This window comes from Pan paniscus, chromosome 20 (genome assembly GCF_029289425.2).
Source record: "Pan paniscus chromosome 20, NHGRI_mPanPan1-v2.0_pri, whole genome shotgun sequence".
NCBI lineage: Eukaryota > Metazoa > Chordata > Mammalia > Primates > Hominidae > Pan > Pan paniscus.
This window is the reverse complement of record NC_073269.2, coordinates 48,819,556-48,828,037: the sequence shown is the minus strand read 5'-3', so window position 1 is coordinate 48,828,037 and position 8,482 is coordinate 48,819,556.

The window sequence follows — 8,482 nt, the reverse complement described above, 5'->3', positions numbered from 1 at the left end:
TGTTGTGTCTTTGTTCTCGTTGGTTTCAAAGAACATATTTATTTCTGCCTTCATTTGTTGTGTACCCAGTAGTCATTCAGGAGCAGGTTGTTCAGTTTCCATGTAGTTGACCTGTTTTCAGTGAGATTCTTAATCCTGAGTTCTAGTTTGATTGCACTGTGGTCTGAGAGATAGTTTGTTATAATTTCTGTTCTTTTACATTTGCTGAGGAGTGCTTTACTTCCAAGTATGTGGTCAATTTTGGAATAGGTGTGGTGTGGTGCTGAAAAAAATTTATATTCTGTTGATTTGGGGTGGAGAGTTCTGTAGATGTCTATTAGGTCCACTTGGTGCAGAGCTGAGTTCAATTCCTGGGTATCCTTGTTGACTTTCTGTCTCGTTGATCTGTCTAATGTTGACAGTGGGGTGTTAAAGTCTCCCATTATTAATGTGTGGGAGTCTAAGTCTCTTTGTAGGTCACACAGGGCTTGCTTTATGAATCTGGGTGCTCCTGTATTCGGTGCATATATATTTAGGATAGTTAGCTCTTCTTGTTGAATTGATCCCTTTACCATTATGTAATGGCCTTCTTTGTCTCTTTTGATCTTTGTTGGTTTAAAGTCTGTTTTATCAGAGACTAGGATTGCAACCCCTGCCTTTTTTTGTTTTCCATTTGCTTGGTAGATCTTCCTCCATCCTTTTATTTTGAGCCTATGTGTGTCTCTGCACATGAGATGCGTTTCTTGAATACAGCACACTGATGGGTCTTGACTCTTTATCCAATTTGCCAGTCTGTGTCTTTTAATTGGAGCATTTAGTCCATTTACATTTAAAGTTAATATTGTTATGTGTGAATTTGATCCTGTCATTATGATGTTAGCTGGTTATTTCGCTCATTAGTTGATGCAGTTGCTTCCTAGCCTCGATGGTCTTTACATTTTGGCATGATTTTGCAGCGGCTCGTACCGGTTGTTCCTTTCCATGTTTAGTGCTTCCTTCAGGAGGTCTTTTAGGGCAGGCCTGGTGGTGACAAAATCTCTCAGCATTTGCTTGTCTGTTCAGTATTTTATTTCTCCTTCACTTTTGAAGCTTAGTTTGGCTGGATATGAAATTCTGGGTTGAAAATTCTTTTCTTTTAGAATGTTGAATATTGGCCCCCACTCTCTTCTGGCTTGTAGAATTTCTGCTGAGAGATCCGCTGTTAGTCTGATGGGCTTCCCTTTGTGGGTAACCCAACCTTTCTCTCTGGCTTCCCTTAACATTTTTTCCTTCATTTCAACTTTGGTGAATCTGACAATTATGTGTCTTGGAGTTGCTCTTCTCGAGGAGTATCTTTGTGGCGTTCTCTGTATTTCCTGAATCTGAATGTTGGCTTGCCTTGCTAGATTGGGGAAGTTCTCCTGGATAATATCCTGCAGAGTGTTTTCCAACTTGGTTCCATTCTCCCCGTCACTTTCAGGTACACCAATCAGACGTAGATTTGGTCTTTTCACATAGTCCCATATTTCTTGGAGGATTTGCTCATTTCTTTTTATTCTTTTTTCTCTAAACTTCCCTTCTCGCTTCATTTCATTCATTTCATCTTCCATCGCTGATACTCTTTCTTCCAGTTGATCACATCGGCTCCTGAGGCTTCTGCATTCTTCACATAGTTCACGAGCCTTGGTTTTCAGCTCCATCATCTCCTTTAAGCACTTCTCTGTATTGGTTATTCTAGTTATACATTCTTCTAAACTTTTTTCAAAGTTTTCAACTTCTTTGCCTTTGGTTTGAATTTCCTCCTGTAGCTCGGAGTAATTTGATTGTCTGAAGCCTTCTTCTCTCAGCTCATCAAAGTCATTCTCCGTCCAGTTTTGTTCCATTGCTGGTGAGGAACTGCGTTCCTTTGGAGGAGGAGAGGCGCTCTGCTTTTTAGAGTTTCCAGTTTTTCTGCTCTGTTTTCTCCCCATCTTTGTGGTTTTATCTACTTTTGGTCTTTGATGATGGTGATGTACAGATGGGTTTTTGGTGTGGATGTCCTTTCTGTTTGTTAGTTTTCCTTCTAACAGACAGGACCCTCAGCTGCAGGTCTGTTGGAGTACCCTGCCGTGTGAGGTGTCAGTCTTCCCCTGCTGGGGGGTGCCTCCCAGTTAGGCTGCTCAGGGATCAGGGGTCAGGGACCCACTTGAGGAGGCAGTCTGCCTGTTCTCAGATCTCCAGCTGCGTGCTGGGAGAACCACTGCTCTCTTCAATGCTGTCAGACAGGGACATTTAAGTCTGCAGAGGTTACTGCTGTCTTTTTGTTTGTCTGTGCCCTGCCCCCAGACGTGGAGCCTACAGAGGCAGGCAGGCCTCCTTGAGCTGTGGTGGGTTCCACCCAGTTCAAGCTTCCATGCTGCTTTGTTTACCTAAGCAAGCCTTGGCAATGGCAGGCGCCCCTCCCCCAGCCTCGCTGCCGCCTTGCAGTTTGATCTCAGACTGCTGTGCTAGCAATCAGCGAGACTCCGTGGGCATAGGATCCTCCAAGCCAGGTGATGGATATAATCTCCTGGTGCGCCGTTTTTTAAGCCCGTCGGAAAAGGGCAGTATTCGGGTGGGAGTGACCTGATTTTCCAGGTGTCATCTGTCACCCCTTTCTTTGACTAGGAAAGGGAACTCCTTGACCCCTTGGGCTTCCCGAGTGAGGCAATGCCTCGCCCTGCTTCAGCTCGTGCACGGTGTGTGCACCCACTGACCTGCGCCCACTGTCTGGCACTCCCTAGCGAGATGAACCCGGTACCTCAGATGGAAATGCAGAAATCACCCGTCTTCTGCATCACTCACGCTGGGAGCTGTAGACCGGAGCTGTTCCTATTTGGCCATCTTGGCTCCTCCCATTTTTTAATTTAACATAGACATGCAATGATAGATAATAGAATTGCTCTCTACCAGCTGAACAGCGGGGAGCCTGTGCAGTTTCTGACACTTCTTGTTGCACATGGATAAATACATTGGGTATTATAAAGACTCGGTTGTAAAAATCAATAAATTTGCTGCCTGGTTAAAATGACTAGACTCTTCTGGCTTCTTCTTTGATCTATCCTATTGTAGTTGGTTTGCATCTTTCCTAAGGTGCATATTCCAAACTCTTGATATTTTCCTCCTGATAGTCATACTGGTAGTCTCCCTCGTGTGGTGCAATCTACAGATGTTTTTATTCGTGTGAAAATATTTGTGTGCAGCCATTCTTGAAATATCAAATGGTTTCTCTTGGGCTGGAATTACAAAAACTCAAAGAAATGTGTGATTTATGGGCTGGGCGCAGTGGCTCACATCTGTAATCCCAGCACTTTGGGAGGCCAAGGCAGGCAGATCACCAGGTCAGGAGTTCGAGATCAGCCCGTTCAAAATGGTGAAACCCTGTCTCTACTAAAAATACAAAAATTAGCCAGGCATGGTGGTGCGCACCTGTAGTCCTGTAGGGAGAACCCCTGAAACTATTGTTACAGAATAAAAGATGAAATGCTCCTGATTATTGTAAATACAAAGTTGCATGCAGGATTGTGTAAAGACAATGCCAGATTGGCTGCCAGAATGAGCCTACAGCGCGTGATGTGCTTCTGTTATATGGACGGGAGATAGAATTATGAGTTTAGAACATAGATTAAAAATTTACTGTGATAGGAATACTTCTGATTTTTGTATAACTCAGTTCCAATATAATGAGTCTGTTCACAATTGGGAATCAGTAAAATCCCATTTACAAGGAAGTGAAGATAATTTAAGTTTAGACTTAAGCAAGCTAAAAGAACAGATTTTTGAAGCCTCTCAAGCACACTTAACTGCTTTACCCAGTGCTGAAGTTTTAGACAGTATCTCTGAGGGGTTATCTAATCTCAACCCCATTCAATAGGTAATATCTTTGGGAGGATCCACTATCGTTAATTTTGTTCTGTGTATAATTTGCGCTATCGGTTTATTGTTCATATGTAAAATTGGAAAAAAATATTCTTCAATCCAATCGTGATCAGTGCCAAGCTATGATTGCTATGGTTCATTTAAATCAGAGAAAAGGGGGAGATGTAGGGAGACCCCTTGAAACTATTGCTAAGGAATAAAAGATGAAATGCTCCTGATTATTGTAAATACAAAATTGCATGCAGGATTGTGTAAAGACAAATGCCAGGTTGGACTGCCAGAATGAGGCAACAGCACGTGATGTGCTTCCCCCGGCAGAGAGCCTATGAACAGACGTGCAGTCAGGGAGGTTTCACATTACCAAGATTCCTATCCCAGAAAAGCAGATGTCCACAGCTCTGGGAATGGAATGCAACGCTTGTGGAGAGCCTATAAATGACCCTAAATCCCTCACTAACCTAACCCCGCTCTCACTAAACTTAATAATAAATGCTGGTATATCCAGTGCATTGGCAGCATTGCAGGACCAGAAGGCGGTGACCCCTCTGGACCCAGCTTTCACTATCTTGTGTGTGTCTTTTATTTCTCAACCTGCTGATCTGCCTGGGAACAAAGAAAGAGCCACGTTGCATTGCAGGCTGCTGGCCAGATCCCGCAATATAGTCCCAGCTACTTGGGATGTTGAGGCATCTGTAGAGGGAGAGCTGCCCCAAATCATAAATCACAAATAAAAGCCAATTACATCTGTAACTAAATTAGTTGTAATTTTGTCTTATCACACATGTTCACAGGAAGCAATGGCCAGTGGAGTCTCTCAGGCTGCATCTTTCTCACCCTGACCCTCCTGCCTTCCTCTTTCACTTACAAGGACGCTTATGATGACACTGGGAGCCACCCAGATAAGCCAGAATAAGCTTTCCATCTCAAGATACTCAACTTCATTAACTTTGAACAGTGTTTTTGCCAAGAAAAGTAAATGCATGTGTTCCAAGAGTTAGGATGTGGATTTTTTTTTTTTTTTTTTGAGACAGAGTTTCACTTATGTTGCCCTGGCTGGAGTGCAGTGGCACAATCTCAGCTCACTGCAATCTCCGCCTCCCAGGTTCAAATGATTCTCCTGCCTCAGCCTCCCAAGTAGCTCGCATTACAGGCGCCCGCCACCACGCCCAGATAATTTTTGCATTTTTAGTAGAAACCGGGTTTCACCATGTTGGCCAGGCTGGTCTCGAACTCCTGACCTCGTGATCCACCTGTCTCAGCCTCCCAAAGTGCTGGGATTACAGGTGTGAGCCCCTGCGCCCGGCCCGGATGTGGACATTTTTAAGAGGCCATTATTCTCCCTCATACGGGTCACTTTCATAAACATCACCCACAACAAAAATGTTTTGCCTTCCTTCCATGTCTCACTTTTCTGTCTGCACAAACCACAGTGAAACACACTAGCTCTGCTATGAAGTGGCTGGATGACCCTGGGCCACTCATTTGACCTCCCTCAGCCTCTTTCCTCACCTGCAGTGTAAGACTGACTCTTACTGCATCAGAAAATGACAGTGGAAGAGTAAATTAACATGTGTAAGACATTAGTCACAGAGCCTGGTACCTGATGAGCCCTTGGTAAACATTCCTTTCAGTCCTTTCCTTTCACCTTTGCATTTTTCTTGCCCGCACCCATCTTCTCCTTCAACTCCTTTCTCTTCAGTAACTTACTCAGTCTAACCTGCCAATTAAAGAAGCCACACTACCCATTGTCTCATGACTCTGCTGGAATGTTCTTGTGATGCAGTCTGCTATCCACTCAAGGCAATGGGTATTATTTATATAGAGAGGTCAGTTTGCAACAAGAAATCCTTTTTCTGTTCACCCAAAATTTATACACAATTTCTCTTAACTTACACGTACCAGTCTCAATTCTACCCTGTTATTTCATACATGTACTTCATTATTTTATTCTTTGGTCTTTCTCCTTACACCTTAAAAATTAGGATAGTACAAAAGCAAAAATAATGGCCTGGACCAGAAGAGGGGATTCCTTTAGCAAGATGAATGCTTTCCTTTTTCAAGATGAATGAATGCTATGTGCAAGGCAGCCCTGAAGCCCATTTCCGGGTTTGGCTTACATGAAAGCCATTTGACTCTAGGACACATTCTTAGATTCCCAGGAGATAATGATTGCCATGGAAGCCACACCCACTCTGAGTATTCCTACTGTTGGGTAAAGGCATGTTTACAGAATGTTGTGCATTCTGTTTACTCCTCCTAAATTCTTTCGCTCCTGGAAGTTAAGCTTTCCCACTAATCAGCTTCATCTCCAGCTGGCCTGCCTGGACCCTGACCAGAAAATACCTCTCCACTCTGGATGGCCAGGGTAGCACCTTTGCCTATTCCCATAATTATAATAGCTCACACTGATGCAGCACTCACTATGCACCGGGCACTATCCTAAGGGCTTTCCAGGTAACTACAGTCCTCACCAAAAAAACCTGAGTGTTATCATCCCCATTTTTACAGATTTAAAAAAAAACTGAGGCAGAGAAGTATGTGCCCACTGTCACCTAACTCCCTAATTCAACCTCATCCTCCACTTCATCTGGTAAGAGGACACTCTAAGATGTACAAGGTCTCCTGAATGACATCCTCCTTCAAAAATGATTTCGGCCCCCTCTACTTTCAGGATTTGACAAACAGCCAGCATTTTGTTTTCTGTCTCACCCTTCACTTATGCACCTGTTCCCTAAAACTACACTCACAACTACACAGCCCTGCATAAAAGCTAGTTTTTATGGAAACCTCAATCTCTTTTGGAAGAAAGAAAGGCCAGCTTCCAAGTCTCACAAAAAGTCATTTTTTATTCTATTGTCAACTATTTGCATGGCCATTCTCTGGCCATAAACGAGTGCACTAGAAACAGAAAGTGTACTGAGAAGAAAGTAGGAGGAAGGTGAGTTTCTAGACAGACACACAGGGAAAAGATTCCGAATCCAGAAAAATTCACAAAATGCACCCAGGGTGTGTGGCTTTGAGCAATGACAGCCCCACCTGCCACTTTCCATGGTAGTTGGCCTCTTACTTCCTTCTCAACCTGCCCCTCCTGGTCTTGCTTTCTTAGACCAATACAAACAACCTGGGAGCTGGGGTCAGATCAGAGCACACAGCACTGAGTAGTAGGGTTGGGAAAGACAGAAAAGGAAGATGAGTGTTTGACTCATGAAGACCTGACTCACCTGGGTACACATCACCTAGGCAGGCAATAGATTACTGAAGGGCTTTGCAGGACTCATGGTGGTTATCCAGAATGACTGACTGAGGCAAGGGTCTTGACCAATTGAGTTTTATTGAGCCAGAGCTTGATGGTGCACCCTGGGAAAACATGAGTTGCAAAAAACCTCTGTGGCTTGTGTTTTCTCTGAAGAGGTTTCAGGAGACTTAGTGTTTATACATTTGATTAAAGGGGAGAAGGCAGGTTGGAAGAGATGGAGTGGGCATAAAAACAATTGACCTAATCTTGTCTTTCTTCTGTGCCTCAGAAAATAAATTATCAGAATGAGAGTTAAAATACTTCAGTTTTAGGAGCTAGATTTTGATTGCTCACTTAAAGTTACAATTGGCATGTCTTTCTTTTACAAAGTAATATACATCTTGAAAGGTTTCGAAGCCAAGAAAAAACAATTTGTTCAGGCAATCATCTGGAGATGCCCGAGATCTTTGGCTTTCCTGTTTACCCCGTTCTTTTTCTTTTCTTTTTTTTTTTTTTTTTTTTTTTTTTTTCTTTTAGAGACACAACCTTGCTCTGTCACCCAGACTGGAGTGTACTCACTACAGCCTTGAACTCCCGGGCTGAAGCGGTCCTCCCACCTTAGCCTCCCAAGTATCTGAGACTATAGGCATGCACCACTGCACCTGGCTAATTTGATTTATTTTATGTTTTGTAGAGACGTGGTCTCCCTTTGTTGCTCAGGCTGGTCTTAAACTCCTGGTTTCAAGTGATCCTCCTGCCTTAGACCCTCAAAGTGCTGGGATTACAGGCTTGTGCCAGCACACCTGGCCCCCCGGTTCTTCAAAAGCTTTCAGAGAAAGCATTGTAGAAGATATGACTTTGTGACTGTATGTTTCATCTCATCCTACATCACTAGGAAGGCTCATTCTTAAGAAGTCATGCCCCATGGAAAAGGGGATGAAGACAAATCAGAAAAGGGCAAAGGGAAGTCACAGCAAAAAAGGGACAGTATAATCCTGGAACCTTATTAAAGTCACACAACTGCTGCTTCAATTAGAGCAATTCGTTTGGCAAACACCGCTCTAACCCTTTCAGTTGTATGTTGGCTCACCTGTAATGTCTGGAGCAGTCTATAGACTAGGTTTTCTAGAGTTTCTGAAGCATCTTCCAATTACAACGGCAATCTGACACATTTCTGAATTGCAGTCTGAATCCAGTGTTCATGTGTACCTTTTGTGTAGTCCACATCAGCAGGCACAAAGGTTGTTTATATATAAGTTGCTATGATTTCTCCAGAAGTTTACATAAGTCGTCTAGTTTCAGCTTGCAAGGTTTAATCTATCCATCTTACAAACGGCTAATATCCAGAATCTACAAGAAACATAAACAAATTTACAAGAAAAAAACAAACAA